Source organism: Arachis ipaensis, chromosome B6 (assembly GCF_059453495.1).
Source record: "Arachis ipaensis isolate K30076 ecotype BB chromosome B6, ASM5945349v1, whole genome shotgun sequence".
NCBI classification, from domain to species: Eukaryota; Viridiplantae; Streptophyta; class Magnoliopsida; order Fabales; family Fabaceae; genus Arachis; species Arachis ipaensis.
The window spans coordinates 39,014,454-39,020,014 of record NC_142441.1 but is presented as its reverse complement, the minus strand read 5'-3'; the positions used below and the strand labels follow the sequence as shown (position 1 = coordinate 39,020,014).

Genomic DNA, 5,561 nt, shown 5'->3' with positions numbered 1-5,561 from the left:
TCTTCCCCTCTGGACTGGTGAGCAATTGCCACCCCCTCTGTTCGATTTTTCTCCAAATCTGTGGTGATTCATTGGCATTGATTTGGAATATTAACTCTGGCAATATCTTTCTGGCCCTTATCCGCTCAAATTCATGCTCATGAAAGGCAGTCTTGAATCTCTTGTCATCAAAAGGAGCACTCTCCATAGGTTCCTTCCTCTTTTGCCTCTTTGAGCTTGATGATGCCATGACTTGAGTTGTTGTTTGAGGGGGTTTGAGGCTTCGGATAGATGAAGAGTGGGTTGGTTAAAGCAATGTGTGATGAAGGGTTTAGTGTGCCAACAGAAATGTGGAGAGTGGGGATTTGAATGTGAGGAGTGAGCATGCACTAAGGTTCACTTATATAAGAAAATCATGAGTGAATGAAGGGTGTGGATTGCATGAATGTTTAGTAGATGGACGGATGGGGTTGTGTATGAAGGAAAGACAAGGATCATCACTTAATGAGAGTAATTGGTTCGGTCTTCAAGGGTCTTCTTTCTCTAATGTTGCATGGCAGTGTTTCCCCATGCGTTCCCTCTTGAGACATGTGTGTAGTGCTCTTCATTAAGTGGCGAAATCTCCCCCATTTAATTGTCCAATCAATCCCTTTTCATGCTTCTTTTCCTTTTCCTATAAAGATTTAAAATAAGGAAATTAATATCATAAAAAAAATTCAAACTCTACGGCTAGAATAAAAGGAAAGAAAGGATTTGATTGTTTATTTATGAATTCCAACTAACTAACTAACTATTGGTGGGTCCTTATATGCATTTTCGTGGCACCATGGGGTGACACCAAACTTAGTTTGGATCACTGTGATGGAGGTGTTGTGTTCAAAGCTCCCAAGACTAGCATGCATCTTGGTTTGCTTCGAACACCAAACTTGTTCCTCACTATATTCTGCATAAGAAGATTTTCACCAATTGTTTGTCAAGTTTGGATTGAAGCTCATAAAGATTGACTTATTCATTATCTTCTGAAAGCATATAAAACATGGGTTGCCTCCCATGAAGCGCTTCTTTAGCGTCACTAGCTTGACGTTTTTCCTTCATCAGGGTGGTTGGTAGTGCTTAAAGTCCTCCCCTCTTGCTGTGGACTTGTATCCATTGGTTGGATCAATGATCTCCACATGTTCCAGGGAAAGAACTCTGTTGATAGTGAAGACCTTAGGTAATTGAGATGGCACAGTAGGGAGATTAGGGGGAATATCTGGGAAGTAAGCTGAGACCACTCTATCCCCTGGAGAGAAGTCTTCTGTAGGGATCTTCTTGTTCCTCCATCTCCTTGGTACCTTCTTCTTTGTTTCTTTTGAGGTTGCCTTCCCCTTGGTGACCTCTTTTCTCCAAGGAGTTGTGATGCTGTCTTCACCTGCCTCTAGAGGTTTGGGTTCCTCTAACTTCTCCTTGAGCTGTGGCAATTGCTGTTTTCCTTGTTTGTCAGTTAAGGGGGTCTCAGAATGAGCTGGCTGTGCTTCAGTGCTTTTTTTTTTCTTTCAGTGTCTCATTATCATCTGTGCTTAGTTCCTTGTCCTCTTGATCTGTTTCTTGTGAGAGTTTGAAGATATTAAAGCAGAGTCGTTCATCATGAATTCTCAATATTAGCTCCCCTTTCTCTACATCGATAAGTGCTCTGGCTGTAGCTAGGAATGGTCTTCCCAATATGATTGGGTGAGTGTGACTTTCTTCCATGTCCAGAATGACAAAGTCTGTTGGGAGAAAGTACTTCCCAACCTTTAGCAACACATTTTCCACCACTCCTATTGCTTGCTTTTGAGTTTTGTCAGCCAGTCTGATAATGACATCTGTGGGCATTATCTCATTGATCTGCAGCCTCTTCACCAGGGATAAGGGCAGTAAGTTGATGCTGGCCCCCAAATCACATAGTGCTCTGTTGAACATATTTTCACCTATGGTACAAGGGATATGAAAACTTCCTGGGTCTCTTCTTTTTGTAGGCAACTCAGGTTGAATAAGGGCACTACATTCCTTGTTCATCACTATAGTCTGCCCTCCCTTGAGTGAGATTTTCCTGGGAAGAAGTTCCTTCATGTACTTGATGAATGCAGGCATTTGTTGAATTGCCTTGATAAATGGTATGTTCACATGCAGAGATGCAAACAAGTCTAGGAACCTTGAGTATATTCTTTTTCCCACAGCACCATTGAGCAGTTGAGGGAAGGGTGCATAGAGCTTCAGCATCTCTTGTTGTGAGATTTCTGGTTCTTTGTGATCTCTATCCTCCTCCTTTGTTGAGTTGTCTTCAGGTTGTTTGCACATTTTGCCTTGCTTGTCTTCAATCTCTTGATCACTCGTAGTGACCATTTTGCAATCTTCCCATCTTACTTTCTTTGCTTCTCCCTTGGGGTTTTTCTCCGTGTCACTTGGGAAGCTATCGGTAGGTTTAGGAATCTTCTCAGCTAAATATCCCACCTGGAATTCCAGCTTCCTAATGGTTTCTCCCTGGTTCTTGATATTGGCTCGCACCTCCTCTTTGAACACCTTATTTTCTTGAATCTCTTGGCATATTCCTTCAAGTAAGGCTTCAATCTTAGAGAGCTTGTCATCAATTGATGGGTTATTCGGAGCAGATGTGCTATTTTGATTTTGATAAGCATATGAAGAAGTGTTGTTGTGGGGGTGTTGAGACGTCCTCTGTGTGAATTGCTGATGAGCTGCATTGTTATTGGAGTTGTAACGTCTCTAGTCTTGGTTTTGATCTTGCTCACTTCCCCACCCAAAGTTTGGGTGGTTTCTCCATCCAGGGTTGTAAGTCTTGGAGTATGGATCATAGTTTTTCCTTGGTGAATTCCCAATGTAGTTGGCTTGCTCCTGACTCCCCTCTGCTTCTTCATTCACTCCTTCTTGGATTGTTGATGAAGATGAGATTGCTGCTACTTGGGTCCTCTCCATCTTCTTGGTGAGGTCAGCCAGCTGCTGGGTAATGAGCTTGTTTTGGGCCAACAGAGCATCTACATTGTTTAGCTCCATCACTCCTCTTGTGTTCCCTCTTTCGGAAGCATAGAAGTAGTCGTTTTCTGCTACTATTTCAATAACATCTATGGCTTCCTCAATGGTCTTCTTCTTGTTCAAAGATCCTCCAGATGAATGGTCTACGGCCTTCTTTGACTCATAAGAGAGCCCTTCATAGAAAATGTGCAGCTGCACCCATTCGTTGAACATGTCAGGTGGACACCTCCTTGTTAAGTCCTTGAACCTCACCCATGCTTCATACAGAGTCTCACCATCTTGTTGCCTGAAAGTTTGGACCTCAGCTCTCAGTCTATTGATTCGTTGAGGAGGGTAAAATCTTGCTAAGAATTTATTCACCACATCCTCCCAAGTTGTCAAGCTCTCCCTTGGGAAAGATTCCAGCCACTTGGCTGCCTTGTCCCTGAGTGAGAAAGGAAATAAGAGCAGTCTATAGGCGTCAGGATGAACACCATTAGATTTCACTGTGTCACATATTCTCAGGAAGGTAGTCAAATGTTGATTGGGGTCTTCTTGAACACCTCCTCCAAACGAACAGTTGTTCTGAACAAGGGTGATGAGCTGTGGTTTAAGTTCAAAGTTGTTGGCATGGATAGTTGGCTTTTGGATGCTACTTCCACAATTGCCTGGGTTTGGATTGATGTAAGAGCCCAAAACTCTTCTATCCTCCCCAGCATGATTTGCTCTACCTCCTCTACCATGGTTGTGAGTTTCTTCTTCATGATGGTTTTCCATGTTTTCTTCCATGTTTGGTTCAAAGTGTTCCTCCTCTTCTTCAGCACCAACTACACGTTTTTCTCTTGCCTCCCTCCTTAGTCTAAGGAAGGTTCTCTCAGGTTCAGAATCAAAGGAAGTTGAAGCCCCGCTTCTTTTCCCTGTCATACAACCAACAAGTACAAGCAAGGAAAATAGATGCAGAAAGTATTTGTGTCAGAATTACTGTTAGTTACGGGTGATGCAATATATCAAACAGTTAGTGGGTTAGCAAACAGAATTGAAAATAACAAAGAAAAACAAAAGAGTAGAGGGGGAAGGGAAGAAGTTTAGCTAAAACAAAAAGTAAATCACTCAAACAGAAAATGAAATTCACAAAATAAAAATGCTCAATCTAGTGATCTTCCAATTTAATCATTGTTGATGCACAATCAATCCCCGGCAACGGCGCCATAAACTTGATGCACGAAAAACTTGTCTCACAACAAAATCTCCCTTCGGCAAGTGTACCGAATTTGTCGTCAAGTAAAAACTCACAATAGAGTGAGGTCGAATCCCATAGGGATTGATTGATCAAGCAATTTTAATTAGAAGAATGTTCTAGTTGAGCGAATCCAAAATTTTGGTTGAGAGTTGCAGAAAATAAAATGGCAGGAATGTAAATAACAGAAAAGTAAATGCTAGAATTAAAGGACTGGAAGTAAATGACTGAAAAATAAATTGCATAATTGTAAATGGGAATGGGGGGATTTGCTCACAAAAGTAAATGGCGGAAATTAAAGAGAATGGGTAAGATCAGAGATGGGGAGTTCATTGGGCTTAGGAGATGTTGCAATTCTCCGGATCAAGTTCATTTTCATCTCTTCCTCAATCAATGCACTCATTGATCTCCTTGGCAATCTTAAGTGATTGAATTACAATTTCTTGCAATTCAATCTCTCAAATCTTGATCAATAGCCAATTCCTTGGTCAATTGCTCATGAGAAGAGATGAAGTATGGTCACTGATTATACCACATGCATTTCCCAAATCAAGTATTGAGAGGGTTATAGTCACATACCCATCCAAACCCAATTTGGTCCAACATGAGAAAGCATTTCTAGCTTGATCTCTTCATTCCTCTTTCAAGGTTCAGAAGAGATCCAAGTTTGAATAGCTTCTCTTCCAAGATAACTACTCAATTGGATGAAGATCGAAAGCTTTCAAGTAAAATCAAGAGGAAAGATAGAAGAAGAATAATGAAAATTAGTATTGATCTATCAAATTATAACAGAGCTCCCTAACCCAATGAAAGGGGTTTAGTTGTTCAAAGCTCTTGAAAATGAAAACAAAGATGGAGAATACATCATAAAACTAGAAAATGCAAAGAAAGTAAAATACAGAGAGTAGTTCTCTTTTTCCAGCCTCCAGAACTTCTTTCTCAATTCAAAGCTACTCCTATATATACTACTCTTCTCAGCTTCTAGTGTGATTCTTCAAGTCTTGCGCCTTTGGATCTTGAGTTTGAAGCAGTTCCTTCTTTTATTTGGGCTTGGCTTTACTTGCAAAGAGAAAGTGCGAAGTGGACAAAGACTTTAGTTCAGGACGTTAGGGGTGTTAATATTTAGTGAGAATATAGTTCGAGAATGTTAGTGACACTTAACATTGTCACTAACGTTCCAATACACCCCTTTGCCTTACGTTAAAGCCCACGTTAACTATGTTAACGTGGCTTTTAACGTTGCCTTGTTAACCTTCGAGAACGTTAGTGACACTCAACATTGTCACTAACGTTCTAGTGTGCCCCTTCTTGCTTCACGTTAAAGCCCACGTTAACTAGGTTAACGTGGCTTCTAATG

General features: G+C 41.0%; 1 non-coding gene across 1 annotated transcript; it reads left to right on the top strand.

The window, feature by feature from the left end:
• The first annotated feature begins 3,199 nt into the window (after window positions 1-3,199).
• LOC148555212 (small nucleolar RNA R71) lies at window positions 3,200-3,303 on the top strand. Its single transcript, XR_015886796.1, has one exon. It is a non-coding gene; the product is annotated as a small nucleolar RNA R71 (small nucleolar RNA).
• The last annotated feature ends 2,258 nt before the right edge of the window (window positions 3,304-5,561 follow it).